The sequence below is a fragment of the Chrysochloris asiatica genome, unplaced genomic scaffold (assembly GCF_000296735.1).
Source record: "Chrysochloris asiatica unplaced genomic scaffold, ChrAsi1.0 scaffold00259, whole genome shotgun sequence".
In the NCBI taxonomy this organism is placed as follows: Eukaryota; Metazoa; Chordata; class Mammalia; order Afrosoricida; family Chrysochloridae; genus Chrysochloris; species Chrysochloris asiatica.
The window spans coordinates 671,562-692,774 of NW_006408777.1; the positions used below are offsets into that span (position 1 = coordinate 671,562).

Consider the following 21,213-nt stretch of genomic DNA (forward strand, 5'->3'; position numbering starts at 1 on the left):
GAAAAAGAGGAAGACCCCCAATGAGATGGATTGGTCAAGTGGCAGCATCGATGGACTCAAGCGTGGCAACAGTAGTGAGGTTGGCCCAGGATCGGGCAGTGTTTTGTTCTGCTATGCATAAGGTCATTATGAGTCGGTACTGACTCGATGGCATCTAACAACAACAACAATGGAATGTAGAACAATGACGTCACACTGATTTTTGTGTAATATCACTTACATATCACACATGATATGTAAGATGAGGTGTTCTGCTCCCATAAAGATTTATAGCCTCAGAAATCCTGTACAGGGTCGCTATGAGTCAGAATCAACTCCACGGCACATAACAACAACAAGAACAACAACATCTGTCAGTTAAATGCCTGACTTAGTATACAGTATGCAGTGTACCTTTCTATGCATAAAAAATTAAAAGAAACATTTCCAGATACATTAAAACATCTTTATAATACAGTAATAATATTGTAATGTGCATCAGAAAAAGGGTGTCCATTTTAATGAATCATTGTACATACTTTAAAATTTTGAATATAAAATGGCTTTCTAAGATTTGGGTTAATGGATATGTATGCAGTCAGACATTGCCTGAATGGGTGTCATACATACAATATAGTGTGTATGTGTAACATGTGTTTGTTGTTCTTAGTTGCTCTGAATCATGGTGACCCCATGTGCAACAATGCTGTACACTCCCATACCACCACTATGATCACTGTTGTGTTGTTAGGTGCCATCAAGTTGGTTCCAAACCATAGCAACCTTATGTACAACAGAACAAAATATCACCCACTCCTGCACCATCCTCACAGTTGCTGCTACACTTGAGCCCCTTGTTGTTGCTCCTGTGCCAATCCATGTCATTGGGGTTGCCCTCTTTTGCTGTATCTCCAATTTACCAGGTATGATGTCCTTCTCCAGGAACTGGTCCCTCCTGACAATAGATCCAATAAATGAGAGACAAAGTCAGGTTGTGCTGGCTTCTAAGGAACATTCTGGCTATACGTCTTCTAACATAGGTTTATTTGTTCTTTTGGCAGTCCACAGTACCTTTAGTATCCTCCTCCAACACCACAACTCAAATGCATCAATTCTTCTAGGGATTCCTTGTTTACTGTTCAACTTTTACATGCATATGAGGTTACTGAAAATACCATGGCTTGGGTCAGGAGCACCTTAGTCCTCAAAATGATATCTTTGCTTTTGAACTCTTTAAAGAGGGCTTGGGCTTGTGCAGCAGATTTGCCTAGCATAGTACGTCGTTTGATCATTAGTATGCTTGCATCCAGTGTTGTAACCATGTGTAGTGTCTTCCAACTATCTGTTCGTCACTGTCAATGTGTCACTGTTATACTGGCATATTGTTATGATGCTGGAAGCCATGCCACTTGTGTGTGTACATATGGATGTACAATAAAACTACTACACAGTGTGAAGAAAAACAAATTCTAGAAGGAGGCCATGGATTGCAAGCAGGTCAAGGAAGGCTGATTATGTCACTGGTCATGTGACATTGGACTAGAGACAAAAGAGCTACAGAAGCAAGCCATGTGACTCTCTGGTGAGAGACTGCTTGAATCTGGAGTACAGTGAGGACACAGTCCTCCAGGTGAAAGAAGTACATTTCTGCTTTCTAGACATTCCACAGGTTCCCCATCTATTTTTTAGCCAATTATTCAATTTACATTTAGTTAAAGTCCATTATGTCCAGAAACTGAAATTCTATTAGAAGTGAAATCAAATTTCTAAATATGAAATTCCTAGCATTTACATTTAAAGTTTAATTATATTAAAATGGAACAAATCTCAAATGCAGCACAACTATGATTAACCTTGAGCCAAAGAACTGATCTAAGGCATGGTATTTCCAATGGTCTCATATGCATGCTAAAGCTGGACAATGAAGAATTAATGCATTTGCTTCATGGTATTGGCAATGAATACTGAATACACATGACTGCCAGAAGAATGAATAAATCTGTCTTAAAGAAGTAATGAGTTTGAACTGGGGGTGGGGGGTGGGGAGGGAGTTCATAAATATTGCCTTTATTTGGAGATCTTGACATGAGCAAAACAAAAGCAAACTATATATATATATGGAACTCTGGTAGCGTAGTGGTTACGAATCGGGCTCGAACCTTAAGGTCAACGGTTCGAAACTACCAGCCGCTCCGCGGGAGAAAGATGAGGCTTTCTACTCCCGTAAAGATTTACACCCTCGGAAACCCTGTACAGGGTCGCTATGGGTCGGAACCGACTCAACGGCACTTAACAACAACAACAACAAAGAAGTACAGCCAAAATGCTCCTTAGAAGCAAGGATGGCAAGACTCTGTCTTATATACATTAGCTATGCTATCAGGAAGGACCAGTTACTGGAGAAGGACATCATATGGTAAATAAGCATGCTTCAGAAAAAAAAAGGACTCCCAACATGATGGAGTGACATAGTGGCTACAACAGTGGGCTGTGATGGCTGTATGTCAGATTGGCCAGACCACGATTCTCAGTGGTTTGGCAGTTAAGATGTAGCTATCCCCATGCTGAGAATGACATGATGTGATATAATTAGACCTGCTCTGAGCTGCCAAACAATTGAAGGGGAGTTTCCTTGGGGTTGGGCATGCTTTCAATATATATATATGGGCATTCTGGCAAAGCTAGCTTGCTGTATCTGGATTCACATCATTTCATCTATTTCTTTGGACATGAGCAAGTGGTCTGTGATCCTGAGTATCATTAGCCTCTGCAGCCTATGAGCTACAATCTGCTAACCTTGGATTCATTTGAATCCACAGCCAGTCGCTTGTCCTCTGACTTGCAGATGTTGTGTTTGTCAGACCTTGCTGCTCCTGAGTCAGAAGAAGCCTCCAGCCTGATGTCTGAGCTCAGGACTTGTGATTGTCTGCCTCTACAACTGTGTGATAAATACACACATACACACACACACATATATATATAAGTATATGTCAGCAATTCAAACCCATTAGCTCTCTGCTGCCATAAAGATTTACAGCCTTGAAAATCCTATACAGGGTCACTTTGAGTTGGAAACTAACTCAACAGTTCTTAATATAAACAAATGTATGTATGTATGTGTACATAAGCATGTCCGTATGTTGTTGTTGCTGTTGTTAAGTCCCATCAAATCGGTTATGACACATAGAAACCCTGTATAGGATTTCCAAGGAGTGTGTAGTGAGCTTGAATTGCTGACGTTGCAGCTCAAATTGACTTTGCAGTCCAGTGCATTAACCCACAGCAGCACACCAGGACTCCATGTATATGTGGTGGTGGTAGTAGAGTAGGTTCTGACTCATAATGATCTAGTAAAAGTTTTCCAAGGCTGTAAATCTTTATGGGAGCAGAATTTCTTACCTTTCTCCCATGAACTGCTGGTAGTTTCGAAATGCTGACCATGAGATTAGCAGCCCGACTCATAAGCACTATGCTACCAGAGCTCCTGCCATGTATTTGTGTGTGTGTGTATAGTTGTTGTGAAGTGCCTTCGAGTCAGTTCTGACCCATAGCAACCCTGTATAGGGTTTCTAAAGAGCAACAAGTGAGCTTGAGCCACTGACCTTGTAGTTCAAATAGCTTTGCAGTCTGGTGCATTAATCCACAACACCACATGAGGACACTCTCTCTCTCTCTTTATATATATATATATATATATACACACACACACACACACACACACACACAGAGGCTTCAGTAGTTTTGCTTCTATAGAGAACACTCTCAAATCTTTGTCCTCACATAATTCAATATCCATTCCATAAAACACAATCTAAATGTTTTGAGTTAGACTCAAAAACAGCAGAATAATTCTTTAATAAAAGATTTTTGAGAACTGCCACATTTAATCCTATTACCATCTATTCAATTCCAATTCATAGTGACCCTTTAGGACAGAGCAGAACTGCCCCATGATGTTCCCAAAGTTCTTTAGGGAAGCAGACAACTCTTGTGGGATACCTGGTGGGTTCAAATTGCCAACCTTTAGGTTAGTAGGTGAGTGCTTAACCAGAGATCAATTTCCTTTAATAAAGAAGGCTGAAATTTAATTGGAATCCAGAAACAAAATATTAAGTTCTCCAAGGACTTTCAACTCACCTCAGACTCCTAAAGCCAGTAAAATAAATTCTAATAATCTAAAATAATATTTGGTGCTGCTTGTACAAATCTAGTTTTCACACCAAAGTTGAAAGTGTCTCTATTATATTTTGTGATGTTGTTAGTTGTCATCAAGCTGTCCCCAGACTTATGACAATCACATACACAACAGAGCAAAATGTTGCCTGGTCCTGTTGCAGACCGAAACACATGATCAATAGGGGATTCACTGGTGGATTTTCACAAGGAGATGGCCAAGCCCTTCTTCCCAGTCCATCTTAATCAGAAAGTTCACTGAAACCTGTTCAACATCATAGGCATATTCAAGCTTTCACTGAGACCAGCAGTGGCTGTGCATGAAGTGCCCTGGCCAAAGATCAACCCAGGTCACCCTCATGGAAGGTGAGAATGTAAGTTTCAGATATATGCACTTGCAAATGCACATATAATCTGATATATCCTCATTGATTAATTCACAATCAATATTCTCTAAAAATATTTTAATTAATAAAAATACTGAAAATTATGACAGCTTACTGGGCACATGACAGGTATGACATCAATGTTGAAAAATAACTTGGGCAATGGAAAAGATATGGCATAGAAAGAGAGAGACTCCTGGAACAGCAAATAACAATATTAAGACCTAGAAATTGCCAAAAGCATAGAAGAAAAAAAAAAAAACTTTTTAAGTGCTTCAAAAAAGAGAAATCCTGTTGAGTGTTGCCTAGAAAACACAGGCAGAAGTACTGCTACACAGTGAAAACCAACAAATTAAGTGATTAAATTAGAGGATGCAAATTCCAAAGCTGAACACTTCTCCTTGTTAATGCAAATCTATTACAACTAAAAAGAAATCAAAACTAAAATTGAACGGCCACAATTCTAATTCAATCTTCAGTTCCAACTCACAGCAATGCTGTATATGGTTTCCAAAGAGTGGCTGGTGAGTTTGTACCATCAGCCCATGGGTAGCAGTCCAGTGCTTATCCTACAGCGCCACATCAAGACTCCATTGAGAAAGATTAGCACTGCTCTAATTTAGGCTCAAAGGAGCTCTGGTAGTGTAGTGGTTACGAATCGGGCTGCGAACCTTAAGGTCAACGGTTCGAAACTACCAGCCGCTCCGCGGAAGAAAGATGAGGCTTTCTACTCCCATAAAGATTTACACCCTAGGAAACCCTGTACAGGGTCGCTATGGGTCGGAACCGACTCAACGGCACTTAACAACAACAATAACAATTTAGGCTCAAGGAGCTCTGGTAGCATAGTAGTTAACAGTTGGGTTGCTAATCTCACAATCAGCAAATCACAACTACCAGAAGGTCCACAGGAGAAAGATAAGGCTTTCTGCTCCTGTAAAGATGTACAGCCTTAGAGACCTTATACAGGGTCACTATGAGTTGGAACCGACTCCACGGCACATAACCACCACCACCACCAATTTCATGTAACTTGCAGTTGCCGCACCACCAGACTTATAGTTTTCCTCAGCTTATTCCAGTGAGTTTCCTCACAAACTGTACAAGCTTGAAATTTCTGGTCCAGCTCATGCAACTCACCCATCCTGGAATGGCCCCCAGCCTGGTTTATTGAATAAATCCTGCTTCCAACATCAAATATTTATTCCTTTATATCATTTCTCTGAACTCTGCTCAAATTCATGATTCTGTGATCAACATTCTCTTTTATATTTCAAACTTTAACATTTTTCTCACACATAAGAGTCCTTTTTTCTGTAGATCTGTCACCCTATAAAGTTCCCAAGTGGCAAAAATACTTTATACTCAACTACTGAACCAAATGTTGGTGGTTCAATCCCACTCAGTGACACATGGAAGAAAGGTCTGGTGATCTGCTTCTTTAAAGATTACAGTCAAGAAAGTTCCAGGGAGCAGTTCTGCTCTATGACACATGGGGTTGCCATAAGTCAGAATTGACTTGGTGGCAAGTTTGGCTTTTGTCTTATTGGGTATATGAGCAGTATCTCGACCTAAGATTATTTCTCATTCACTGCTCAGTTCCTCAGCACGAAACAGTACCAGATACACAGTAGATGCTTCACAAGTATGTGGTGCATTAACTTCTATTACCATATAACCTTTCAATCATTGTCTTTTCATGTGCTTTTCTCTTAACTTCAATTTCCCAACCACAGAGTTATTGTTGTTGTTGTTAAGTGGCGTCAAGTTGGTTCCCACCCATAGCAACTCTGTATATTGTTTCAGAGGAGCAACTGGTGAGCTTGAAGTGCGACCTTGCGGTTCAAACCAACTTTGCAGTCCAGTGCATTAACCCATAGCACCACACCAGGAGTTCAGGGTCATTAAAAATAAATGCTGTCAGAGGCCATTTTAAAGGCAAACTATTCTGATTTGGCAATGGTGGATAAATAGGTAAAAACCCATAGGACTGTATAACACAAAATGAACTCTTTAAAATATGGACGTCAGCTAATAATAATGTATCTGTATAAGTTCATCGATTTTAACAATGCAAGATGTAATACTAGAAGCAGTGTGTAGTAAGAAGGGAAGAGGGCATACGGAAAACTCTGTGATCAATTTTTCTGTAAATGTCTCCTTACACACCCACACACAATTTTCTTACATTTTATACTGCTCACTGGCTCTGGCTTTTTAAAAAAAAAATGAAAAACACTAAATCATGTTAACTGAAAGATATACCATCCCACCATCTTGCTTCCTTCACAGACCCAACCTCAGTAATGTCTTCCTTCTCACTAGCTCGTAGGGAAATAAGCATCTAGAAGAGGAAAGGCCCAAAGGTAACAGTACACCAGAGCTCAGCTGAGGAGAAGAAAGTAACAGACCATGGCTAATGGTCAGATTTTTATTTTACAATGCTTGATCCAAGCTACTGACTATTCATGGAAATCATTAATAAATTCAAACACCAGATCAGTTTTAAAACACAGGTAAACAAAGCATGTCAAAACTGATAAGTTAATTAGGAACAATGCCTACTGATAAAAAATCTGTAATATTTGTTCTGCATAACAAGGTTGTTGTTGCTAAGTGCCGTCCAGTCGATTCTGACCCATAGCGACCCTGTATAGGGTTTCTGAGAAACAGCTGGTAAGCTTGAACCGCCAGCCTTGCAGTTCAAACGGCTTTGCAGTCTGGCACATTAGCCCACAGCACCACACCAGTATTCCACATAACAAGGTAGATACGTGATGTTTGTTTTTTTAAAACTACTGAAAACCTTTCCAGTGTTATACAACCTGAATTGAGAAGAAGATTAATGATTTAAGTCCCAGGTCAGCATTAAAATATTAGAATGTTATGCCAATCCATAATAATCCTTAGTTAAAGCCAAGATCTAAATAGTGTAAAGCACAGGCTGAGGTGTGGAATTGGGCAAAAACTCATCAAAGTAAATTAGGGAGGTAAAAAAAAACTAAACTCTACACATCTTTCTAAAAAGTGAGAAAACATGTGATCATCTTAGGTACAATGGAGCAGCAAGCAAAAAAGGGTCCCTACAGGTCCAGAATCGGGCAGTATTTCATTCTGATGTGCATAGGGTCGCTATGCTGAGCATAGAGTTGATGCCGACTCGATGACACCTAACAACAGGGTTAAAATGAAAAAGCCTGCTAAAAAAAGCAAACAGGAATAACTTTACTGATCCCCAGATGTGCTCAGTCTCCTGCTGGTGTCTAGTGCAATGGAATTTTAAAGAGCGAGTTGGAGAATTTTGAGGAGTTAGTCTTCTTAACAGGAAATGCTTCTTTCCTGTTGCCAGGTTCTATGAAGAGGGATTTTCCCTAAATAAAGTTGGCCTTCCTTTCACCCTTCAGCTAACTTCTTCTTCTTTTCTCCCGAGGAACAGGCTAGCAAATCCTTCTTGGAACACCACCCCTGCCAGTCTTGCCCCACACCTAACTCTCCTCCACATAGCTTATAACTAAGTGGGTTAGTCTGCCTCATTCTGGGTACATCCTATCTTCATTCATATTCAGTTTATGCAATAGAGGTAATGTTTGTTTTTCACATGAAGAACAATTTGGTTCCTAATTTGTCCAGAACTCAGGCAGAAGAAAAAGAAAGATTCTCCTTATTGCATGTCTTCACAGACGTTGCCAGTTTATAGCTACCGAAGAATTTTTTAAAACCAAAGTCTTTGGTAGAATTGATTCCAACTCATGATAACTCCATGTGTTACTGAGTAGAAGTGCTCCACAGAATATGCTTGAATGTAATTATTACAAAGGCAGATCACTGGATCTTTATTCTGCAGCATTGCTGTGTGGGTTTGAAGTGTTGTTAATGCCACCGAGTTGGTCCTGACTCATAGCAACCTTGTGTAGGGCTTCAATTACACAGTGCAGACAAATGTTCTCTCCAGCATCTAGGGATTTATCATGGGAAGTGGATTAACTCTAAGAACAAATTCCACTGAATAAACTACAGCCCCCAAAGCTCTAGGTGATCCATTAGTCAAGTTAGGTTAGAGCATTGCCTACTTCTGGGTTCCCAAGTGAACATGACATGAATTGATGAATGAAATTCATTTTTCAATTGTCAGATTTTAAGCTAAATCTCCTGGTGTGGTGCTGCAAGGATAGGCACTGGACCACCAGGTCAGTTTGAACCACAAGGTCAGTAGTTCAAACTCACCAGCCACTCCTTGGATGCCCTACACAGGGTCACTATGTGTCAGAAAACCCAGTCGACAGCACTTAACAACAACAAAGGATAAATGTCCTCTCCCTATACTTACAGAGCTGTGCATAGCCACCACCCACCTAGTAGTGGAGGTATATATGTACTGCTATACTTCGAGCAGGTTTCAGCACATCCCTGCTGATCATGGTCATGGCCAGACAGTGTTCACTCTTTGTGCATGGGAGCTTCAATAGTTGGCGATTGACTAGCAACAACAATCTTGTATATTCAAAAATTTAAAACCTGGATTTTTTCCCTGTTTATTTCAAAGCTTTAATATATGCATATGTGTATAGATATGGGGGGGGTGTATGTATTATTGTTGTGGTTGTTGTTGTCAGGTGCCATCGAGTCGGAACTGACTCATAGCGACCCCATGCACAGCAGAACGAAACAATGTTCGATCCTGGGCCAACCTCACTACCGCTGCCACACTTGAGTCCATCAGTGATGCCACCTGGCCAATCCATCTCATTAGGGGTCTTCCTCTTTTTCTCTGCCCCTCCACCTTACCCAGCATGACATCCTTCTCCAGCAACTGTTTCCTCCAGACAATATGTCCAAAGTATGAGAGACGAAGCTTAGCCATCTTGGCCTCCAAGGAGCACTCTGGCTGCACTTCTTCCAAAACAGATCTATTGGTTCTTTTGGCAGTTCATGGCACTTTCAGTATTCTCCTCCAACACCACAACTCAAAGGCATCAATTCTTCTACGATCTTCCTTATTCACTGTTCAGCTTTCGCATCCATATGAGGCTATTGAAAACACCATGGCCTGGGGTCAGGTGCACCTTAGTCCTCAAGCTGACATCTCTGCTCTTCAATACTTTAAAAAGTTCCTGTGCAGCAGATTTGCCCAATGCAATACGTCATCGAATCCCTGAACGCAGCTTCCGCGAATATTGATAGTTGATCCAAGAAGAATGAAGTCCTTGACAACTTCAATCTTTTCTCCATAGATAAGAATGTTGTTTATTGGTCCAGTGGTGAGGATGTAATCCATATCGAAGGCTGTGCTCTTTAATCTTCATAAGTAATGTTTCAAGTCCTCTTCACTTTCAGCAAGCAATAATACTTTCAGTATTATTGTTAAGAGCTGTCAAGTCAGTTCTGACTCATAGCGACCCTGTATAGGGTTTCCAAGGAGCAGCTGGTGAGTCTGAACCACTCGACTGTGTGGCTCAAAATACATATATATATACATGCACAAAGAACGAACACTGCCTGTTCATCACATATGTACATATGTATATAAATATATATATATACATATATATATATATATGGAACTCTAGTAGCATAGTGGTTACAAGTTGGGCTGCTGCTAAGTCTCAAGGTCTTCTGTGGGAGAAAGATGAAGCTTTCTGCTCCCATGAAGATTTAGAGCCTCGGAAATTCTATGTAGTGCTTCTATGAGTCAGGTCCAATCCCACGGCACATAACCTCCACCATATAGATATACATATATATGTTGTTTGGTTAACATCCTTCGAGTGATTCCGATCCACAGCGACCCTGTACAGAGTTTCTGAGGAGCAGCTGGTGGGTTTGAACCACCAATCTTGTGGTGTGGTACTGATCCTACAGCACCACACCAGAAGTCTATATATACATGCATTCGGGTTAATGCACCAGACTGCAAAGTCAGTTTGAACAGCAAGCTCAGTGGTTCAAACTTACCAGCCGCTTCTCGGAAACCCTATCTATACAGGGTTGCTATGGGTCGGAACTGACTCAACGACACTGAACAACAACATATACATATATATATATATATATATGCATGTATATATACACAGGAGTCCTGTTGTGGCACTGTGGGCTAATGTGCTGGACTGCAAAGTTGGTTTGAACCATAAAGTCGGAACCTACTCCAAGGCACTTAACAACAACAATGTACAAAGAGGAGTACTGGTGTGGAGCTGGAGGATAACCACAATGTCGGCAGTTCAAACTTAACAGTCACTCCTCAGAAACCCTATATAGGGTCACTATGAGTTGGAACCAATTCAAGGCACTTAACAACAACAATATGTACCACTGAAGGAACTGAGGTTACATAACTACACAGAAGTCAGATATGAAACATGAGGTACCAGAAATTAGCAGGTAGCTCTCCTGGACTAACAATTTACATCCCAGAGCTGGCTACCTGTTAGGAAATCATGTTGCAAAAAGTCCAACTTCCCATATGGTTCACTGCATGCTATACTAGAATTTCATAGTGATTTTTTGTTGTGTGAAGCCTGATTAAGCTAAGAGGGGAAATGTATTTAAACACAGCAGAGCAGTGTAAGGGCTCTATTATGTTACTAACATCACTGTGCTATTTTAAGCTGTTGTTCTTACATTTAAAAAACAATGTTATGTATTGTTTATATTAGTTAAGATTGTGCAAAGTTAAGTATCACTTAACATCCTTCAATTAGAACATTTATAATACCATTAGTCAACTATCTTTCCCCAATATTAACTATATTAACTATAATATGAACTGGTAATATAAAGTCTACTGCACATCCATAAAGGAGCCTGGGTGGTAGAATGGTGTAAGTATTGGGATGCTAGTCAAAAGATCAACAAACCACTAGTCACTCCGTGGGAGGAACATGAAGCAGTCTCAGCAACCCTATGGAGCAGTTCAACTCTGTCCTATAGAATCATGAAGAGTCTGAATTGATTCGATGGTGTTACTGTTAAGTGTCATGGAGTCAGTTCCAATTCATAGCAACCCTGTATAGGATTTCTGGGTGATTTTATTTGGCACATCCATTACTTATTGTTGTCGGTAGGTGCTTACAACATAGTTCATACTCCTAGCTACCCTACGTACAACAAAATTAAACACTGCCCAGTTCTGTACCATCCTCACAATTGTGTTTGAGCCCATCGTTGCCACCACGTCAACCTATTTCATTGAGGGTCTTCATCTTTTTTGCTGGACCTCTACTTTATCACACATAATGTCCTTTTCCAGAGACTGGTCCCTTCTGATAATATATCCAAAGCACATGAGACTAAGTCTCACCATCCTCCCTTCTACAGAACATTCTGGTTGTACTTCTTCCAAGACATTTGTGTTTGTTGTTCCTCTGGTAGTCCATAACTCAATGAATCCACTTTCCACTCTTCCTTATTCATTGTCTAGCTTTCAAATGCCTATGAGTCCATTGAAAATACCATGGATTGATCTAGGCACATCTTAATCCTCAAAGTGACATTTTTGCTCTTTAATACTTTAAATAAATCTTTTGCTTCAGATTTGCCCAAGGCAATGTGGTCTTTTATTTCTCAACTGTTGCTACCATGAGCATTGATTTTGCGGATCCAATAAAATGAAATTATTGATGACTTCAATCTTTTCTCCATTTATCATTCTATTATTTACTGGTCTAGTTGTGTGGATTTTTCTTTTCTCTACACTGAGGTGTAATCCATAATGGAAGCTGTATTCTTTTATCTTCGTAAGTAAATGCTTCAAGTCCTTTAAGCTTTCAGCAAGTAAGGCTGTGTCACCTGCATATAGCTAGTTGTTAATGAGCCTTCCTCCAATCCTGATGTTGCATTCTTCTTCATACAGTCCAACTTCTAAATTAGATAAGTATGGTAAAATAATATAATACTGACGCTCACCTATCCTGATTTTAAACCTTTCAGTATCCTGTTCAAATGACTACCTCTTGGTCTATATACAAGTTCCACATGAGCACAATTAAGTGTTCTGGAATTCTCATTCTTCACAATGTTGTTCATAGTTTATCATCCAATGAAAGACATTCAACTGTCTTTCATTATTCTCAATGAAACAGACATTCTTTCTGGTATTCTCTCCTTCAGCCAAGATCCAGCTAATATCAGTAATGATATCCCTTATTCTATGTCCTCTCTGAAATCAGTTTGAATTCTTGGCAGTTCCCTGTCCATGTACTGCTGCAAGTATTTTTGAATTATCTTCAACAAAATTTTACTTGCATGTGATAGTAATGATAATATTTGATGGTTTCTGCATTCTGCCAGGTCACCTTTCTTTGCAATGGGTATAAATATGGATCTCTTCCAGTCAGGTACCTAACTTCTAAATTTCTTGGCATAGAGTAGCGAGTGCTTCCAGTACTACATCAGTTTTCTGAGACATTTCAATAGGTATTGCATCAGTTCTTGGAGCCTTGTTTCTCACCAATACCCTCAGTGCAGTTTGGACTTCTTCCTTCAGTACCTTCAGTTCTTGATCATATGCTTCTTCCTGAAATGTTTAAACACTGACCAATTCTTTTTGGCACAGTGACTCTGTGTATTCCTTCCATCTTCTTTTGATGCTTTATGCATCATTCAACATTATGCCCATGTTGTTATCATATGCTGTCGAGTTGTTTCCAGCACATAGCAACCCTGTATAGGGTTTCCGAGGAGCCATTGGCGAGTTTGAACTACTGGACCTTGTGGTTCAAACCAGCCTTGTGATTCAGTGCTTATCCTACAGTGCCACACCAGGACTCCAATATTATGCTCATAGAAACCTTCACTAATACAACTCAAAACTTTCATATTTTCTTCAATTCTTTCAACTTCAGAAATGCCGAGCATGTTCTTTTGTTTTTTTAACTCCAAGTCTTTGCACATTTCATAATAATTCTTGACTTTGTCTTCTCCAGCTGTCCTTTGGAATTTTCTGTTCAGCGTTTACATCATCTTTTCTTCCAGTCACTTTATCTATAATCAAGAACAAGTTTCAGAGTTTCTTCTAACATCATTTGGTCCTTTCTTTCTTTCCCGTCTTTTTAATGACCTTTTACTTTCTTCCTGTATGATGTTCTTGATGCTAACCCACAACCCTTCTGGCCATTTGGTCTGTAGTGTTTAGTGTGTCAAATTTTTTCTCACGATGGTCTCTAAATGCAAATGGGATATCCTGAAGGTAGTATTTTGGCTCTTTTGGACTTGTTTTAATATTCTTCTGCTTCAACCTGAACTTGCATAGGAGCACTGTCTGTTCCATAACCACAATCAATTTGTTAATTCCCCCTTCTTCTCATCTTAATAATAGAAATACAGAAATGCATATGTAAGTGTTCACTCTTTGTCAACCTCTGAGCTAGTCACTGTTATAGATAGAAACATTGAGGCTTGAAGAGGTTTACTAGCTTCCTAAAAATAGCAAAGCTTGAATTTTAACCCAGGATTTCTGACTGAAGCCTCAGCAATACCATACTGGCACACATATACAACAACATACACTGTTTACACATTCACAGAGGCAGCCCCACTGTGCTCCCTAGCAGCATCCTTGAACTCAGACCTTCCATAACTCATCATTATCTACACTTCTGTATGTTGTGTCTCACTGATTTTTAACTTACTAGACTTTTGAGGGAGTCCTGGTGCGGTGCTGTGGGTTAATGTGCTGGACCGCAAGGTCAGTTTAAACAGCAAGGTTGGTTTAAACTGCAAGGTCAGTGGTTCAAGCTCACCAGTTATTCCTCAGAAACCCTATACAGGGTCACTATGAGTAGGAACCACTTGATGGCACTTAAAAACAACAACATTTTATATTTTATAATGCTTATTATTATACTCAGTATAATTTATATTGAGCACAGTGCCTTTCAAACGTTAGTTGATAGCATTTTGTTCGGTTGTACAAAGGGTCACTATGTGTCAGAACTGACTGGATAGAATCTAAGAATAACAATTCAATTCTAATGGCAAAAAACTTTATACTGTCTGTTTTTTCTACTACATCTCTTTCCAGGAGCCTTGGTAGTACAATGGGATAAGCATTGGTCTGCTAACTACAATGTCAGTGGTTCAAATCCACCAGACACTCCATGGGAGAAACATGAGGCTAACTGTTCGCAAAAAGATTTATTGTCTGATAAACACTGTGGAGCAGTTCTACTTTGTCCTATAAAGTCATGGTGAGCAGAACCGACTTGATACCTGTGAGTTTGTTTTTTGGGTGTATCTATTCCCTACAAGTATGAAGTCCTTTGAGTAACACAGAAACAATCAATTATATCTTCTAGAAGCTCAACAACCTGAAAAAAGGCAGAAGGAAAATTGCATATACTGTGTTGTGACCCTCTCTTCTAATAATAGCAAGAACTCCATGAATTATATATTGGACATATTGCTGAAACATATGTTGGTATGACATATTTTTTGATCAGATATACACATGATGGACAGACAGGTGACTAGAAGGAACGTATAGGAATGGTCACCTGATTACTGACCAGATTGTCATATTAGAGTTTGTTATCTGAAAGTATATTGGGATGAGTTTTATTGTAGAGTTCATATGTTAGAATCCAATTTAAAATAGTCTCTATTTATAATAAGTGTATAAAAACCCATTCATTAACTTTATACATAGCTATGTATAGGAACTATTTTCAATCTTTCAGAAATTTGCCTCATATCAGAAAATTACCTATCATAAATTCTTCTTTCAAATTTAGTTTACTAAACCACTTTTTAGATCTCTTCAAACGATGACAAAGAATAATCTACTGAAAGAAATATTTTTAAATAGCCTACAAAATCAAACGTAGGTTCAAGCTTTTCCAAAGGACAAATTGGCCTTCTCCACTTCCACTTCTAAGGGGAAGGCAGATTGCCACCTCATGTGGTACAGCTGAAAGAACATTTCTGTTTGTTCAACATCATAATTTGCCTTCTATTCAGTAAACTGTGAGGTTTCTTAACTAAATGCATTTTAATAGATGAAAAATAAACATACTGAATTAAAGTAGTATCTGCAATGTTTGTGAAGTTCAAAAAAAAACAAGTGTTCATTACAATTCAGGAAACATAAAATTCGGGGGTTTTCTTTGTTTATTTGCTTTACCAAAATGTGAAGGCATTTCAACAGTCATAGCTATTGCACAGGCTGTAACACAAGGTTCTAACTCCTTCATCTCTTTATCCATCTGGCTCAAAGTGTCAGCCTTGTGAGAGATGCCAAGGTTCTGAACAATAATAATAATTTCATATAAGACAAGATGTTCCTTCTTTTGGTCCAAATAATCATATTGTGTTGCTGCTGTTGTTAAATGCCACTGAGTTGGTTCCTACTCATAAAAGACCATGTTGAGGAGGGGTGAGGAACATCTTTTCTGCCAAAATTTATATCATTCCCAGACCATGTAAAATTATCAACTTAAAAATTGTTGTTGTTGTTGTTAAATGCTGTCAAATCAGTTCCAAGTCATAGTGACTCTGACAGGGTTTCCAAGGAGCAGCTAACAGATTGGAGTCCTAGTGTGGTACTGTGGGCTAGAGTGCTAGACTACAAAGTTAGTTTCAACCACAAGCTCACCAGATGCTGCTTCTTGGAAACCCTATACAGGGTTGTTATGTGTCAGAACTGAAGGGTATTTAACAAGAACAACAAATTAAAATAAAGACACCACATTTTATGTTTAAGTCATTTCTTACCATTTCACAAATTCTTTATTAATATTTGGGATAATATGTAAACAAATTAATGATTAAACAAATGTATGCAATAACTCATATGAAATTGTTCATCAGTTTTAAAGTTACTATAATAATCATCTCCATGGATCAAAAGGAAAATAATAAAGATATCCATAACTAAGAATTCAGGGCACTTAAATAATGATTAACAGCTTTAGCTTTTTACAACATAATGAAATCACTATTTACGTGTCTATATGAGTCTATTAAAGGAACTCTGGTATGGTAGTATAGTGGTTATGAGTAGGGCTGCTAACCTCAAAGTCAGCAGTTTGAATCTACCACCCATCTCACATGAGGCTTCTAGCTTCCATAAAGATTAACAGCCTTGAAAACCCAATACAGGGTCACTATGAGTCAGAACCAACTCCAAGGAACATAACAACCACCACCACCACCACCAGGAGCTTATAATGCATCAAATTTACTCACCAGCCAAAAATCTACACACTAAAGCCAATGGTAATGAAACTGAAGATTTCTACCAACTTCTTTAGTGTGAGAATAATTAAACATGCATCAAGATGCACTGACAATTACAGGTAATTGGAATGCAAAAGTTGGAAAATATGGCTTTGGTGACAGAAACAATTATGGAGATCATATGATAACAGTTGTGCAAGATTAACTTATTCACTGCAAATACTTTTTTCAACAATACAAATGGCGACTTTACATGTGAACCTTACCAGATGGAATACATAGTAATCAAATTGACTATATCTGTGGGAAGAGATGATGGAGAAGATCAGTATTATCAGACAAACAAGACTATGGGCTGACTTTGGAACAGGTCATCAATTGCTCCTATGTAGCTTCAGGCTAAAGCTAAAGAAAACTAAAGCAAGTCCACAAGAGCCAAAATATGACCTTGAATATATCCCACATGAATTTAGAAACCATCTCAACAGCTTTAATGCATTAGGCACTAATGACTGAAGGCCACAGGAGTTGTGGGATGACATCATCATACATAAAGAAAGCAAAAGATCATTAAAATGACAGAAAGAGTTGACCTGGAGAAGAGAGAGAGAAGAGGAAGGGCTGGTTGGTTCGAAGTATGGTGAGACTTGGGTACTCCTGAGCATATGGACAAGGACACAGCCATGAGGGTTAGAGCTGAGAATGAAGTGTATAATTGATATGAAGTAAGGAGAGATGCACAAGAACAGCCAAAGTGGCAGATAGTACCCATTTGACCTAACCTTGATGGCTTGATAATCAGAACTCGACTAGAGGAATATTTAAAAAAAAAAAAAAAAAAAATTTTGATAAAGGTGTAAATTGCTACAATTTGATGAACTTGACCTATACTTATGGATGTAGCAGCTCAAAATACCAAATGAGAGGGAAAGAGTCTTCACATCAAGTATCAATCCTATCCCCTCTGTATACAGGGTAGATAAGGATGGGCAACTTACGTATTATCTAACTAAAACAAGGGGATGATAAAGGCACAAAGTGACTGGTTTACAAGTTTTGAAGAGGGAGTTTAGTTTAAGAGTGTGGGGGATGGGGAAGTAGAATCCCCATTGAATAGTTTTCATCTTGTCTAGATGGGTCTGGTGAAAAGAGATGGGGATAAGATTCTTATGGTTCAATAGTGAGAAATTGTTATCATGATCAATTGAGACTTTCACAACTGTAAAGATAGAAGTTTTGTAACAAAAACGAGTAGTTTATCTTATAGTACAGAAACAGAGGACCCTAGAACATTCAGAGAAGAGCACAAGCAGAGTGTGGGTCCCTATCCAGAGAAGTAGCCACACCAGAAATTGAGCAGAGATGAGGACATACAGAAAGGGAGCAGCTGAGGACTCTTGACTCATGGAAAAAGAGGGACTGGGTGCTGGTGGCCAGGAGTCAGGCTTGCAGGATGTGCCCTTTGGTTGTTTAAATTATTATATATTTCTGAGTGTTTCTGTGTACATCCCCCATCCCCCACAAAAAATGAAAAACAAAACGGAACAGGAGCAAATACTGTTGAATGATGATGCACAGAGGCAATTGTAATCATTGCAATAAAACGATGTTGTAAAGCCGATGTTCTCCCATGTCGATTCACTAGATATCACTCGATTCACAATAAAAACTTAAAAAACAAAACAAAACAAAAGACAGAAAGAAAGACACAACCAAAGTGAATGTCAGAAGAGATTCTGAAACTTGCTGTTGAACTAAGAAACTAAAGCAACTGGATGAAATGATAAAGTAAAAGAGCTAAAAGGAAATTTCAAAGGGCAGCTTGAAAAGATAGCAACAAATATTATAATAAAATTTGCCAAGACCTGGAGCTAGACCACCAAAAGAGAAGAGGATATTCAGCATTTCTCAAACAGAAAGAGCTGAAGGGAAAAAAAGCCAAGGCTATGGGCAAAATACTGAATGATGAAGGAAGCATAAAAAGAAAATGAAAGGAATATACAGTTCTGGTGTGGTGCTGTGGGTTAATGCACGAGGCTGCAAAACCGTTTGAACTGCAAGGTCAGCAGTTCAAGTTCACCAGCTGCTCCTCAGAAACACTATACAGGTTCGCTATGGGTTGGAACTGACTCCAAGGCACTTCACAACAACATAACAAAAGAATCGGTTGAGGGTTCTGGTGCAGACCCGGCAGACAATGGCAGTTCCCACCATTTTCCCAGCTCTGGCACAGGTGCTTGCTCTGTCAAGATGCAGCCTAGCCTCTCCTTTGCTCAGCATGGCATCATTTCAATGCTTTTACAGAAGTGACAGTCCAACAGATTCCCAAAAAGACCTAATTGAAATCCCTTTGCCTCTGTGGCAGGAGCGAACTGATGAGTCCATAGAAACCAAAAGATCCTACCTGCTCTATGAGAACAGAAAGAGAGAGATGTTGGAGAACTGCATCCTTCTTAGCCTCTTTGCTAAAGAACGTCTGCACCAAATAACAGAGAAGCAGCTAAACCTCTATGACTGCCTGCTTAATGAACCCAATAATGACTGGGACATATATACTACTGGGCCATGGGTATAGGGCGTTGTAAGCAACATATATGAAAACTGGATGGCGTGGGCTTCTTTGAGTCTGGATTGTGTCAGAGCATGATTTATTCTTTCATTCATGCAATAGGCATTTAACCCAAACATCCTTAAAATTTTCAAAAAAAAAAAAAAAGAATTGGTCGATGTTCAACCATTTCAGAAGGCAGCACATGACAAAGAACCAAAGTAGGGACGAGTCCAAGCTGCACTGAAGGCACTGGTGGAAAACAAGGTACCAGTAATTCACAGAATACAAATGGAAACATTTCAACAAACTGATGAGGTTCTGGAAGCACTCATTCATTTATGCTAAGAGATTTGGAAGGCAGCTACCTGTTCAACTGATTGGAAGAGATCCATTTTTGTATCCATTCCAAAGAAAGGTGATCCAATGAAATATGGAAATCACTGAGCAATATCACATGTAAGCAAAATTTTACTCAGTATAATTTAAAAAAAAAAAACTGTTGTAGCAGTGCAACAGGGACATTGCCAGGGAGCTGACAGCAATTCAAGCCAGATTCAGAAGAGGACATGAAACGCGGGATATCACTGCTGACAGCAGATGGATCTTGGCTACAGAAAGATTTTTACTTGTGCTTTATTGACTGTGTGTACCATAACAAACCATGGATAAAATTGTGAAGAATAGAAATTCTACAATATTTAATAAAGCTCATGAAGAGCATGTAAATAGACTAAGGGGCAGTTGTTTCAAGAGAACAAGGGGATGAAGAATGGTATAAAATCAGGAAAGGTGTGTAAGGGTTGTATCCTTTTTCACCACACCTATTCAGTCTGAATGCTAAGCAAATAATCTGAGAAACTAGATTATATGAAGAAGAACATGTATCAGGATTGGAGGAAGAATCATTAACAACCAGCAGTCTGCAGATGGTATAATCTTGCTTGCTGAAAGCGAAAAGGACTTGAAATACTTACTGTAGATCAAAGTCTACAGCATTCAGTATGGAATTCAATACAAATCCTCATAACTAGACCAATAAAAAGCATCATGAAAATGGACAAAAGACTTACATTTTCATTGACTTCATTTTGCTTGGATCCACTATCAACACACCTGGAGGCAACAGTCAAGAAATTAAATGGCATTTTGCATTCACCTCTTTAAAGTGTTCAAGGGCAAAGATGTCAGTTTGAGGACTAAGGTTCCCATGATCCATGTCATGGTATTTTCAATCACCTCATATGCATGCACAGAGGGACTCATTGTCACCGTGAAAGAAGAGTTGGGAGTGGAATATGTGCATCTTTTAGACCTGGGGCCCCTGGATTGTGAACCTCTTAGGTCCAGAGGAAGATTGGTGCCAAAACACACGAATGTTGGACCTACAATGTTGAAATGAAACAAGGACCTTTCTCCAGAGCTGGTGTTCTGAGGTCAGACTTCTAGCTCCTAAACTATGAGAAGATTGACTTCTGTTTATTGAAACTATCTACTTGTGGTATTTCTATCTAGCACCACTAGACAAATGAGATAAAAAGTACTTTTGATTTTTACATCTTCCGAGTATTCATTCACATAGGCATTATGAGCTTGTCTGACTTTTAAAATGGGATTATGAGAGGAACAAACAAGATAGCGGATCAGGTGGAAGTGCAGTGAAGACCTCCGCCAACAACGACACAGGATACTTAACCAAGCAGGCTCAGGGGATGGTCCCAGAATGCTGAACCACATATAAAGGAATATTTAGCAGGTTGGAAGGCTTACAGTTAGGGAATTTGTGGCAGAAGCAAGAAATCCATTGCTTTATAGGTCGGGATGCTCAGCTGCTCCAGGAGCCGCCATCTTGGGTGAAACCAAGCGGGGGAAGAATCGGAGTGGCCACAGATACCTGGCAGAACTGCTGAGATAAAGGTGTGATCATTCTTTTCTTTTGGTAGCTGTTCATTG

At 39.2% G+C, this 21,213-nt stretch overlaps 1 protein-coding gene and 1 pseudogene across 1 annotated transcript in view; one reads left to right on the forward strand and one right to left on the reverse strand.

Annotated features, from left to right (window-relative positions):
• CA8 (carbonic anhydrase VIII) overlaps positions 1-21,213 on the reverse strand; it is a 187,988-nt gene that overhangs the window by 114,667 nt on the left and 52,108 nt on the right. The window lies entirely within an intron of this gene.
• The window catches only part of LOC102825944, a 30,671-nt pseudogene continuing 28,448 nt past the window's right edge, over positions 18,991-21,213 (forward strand).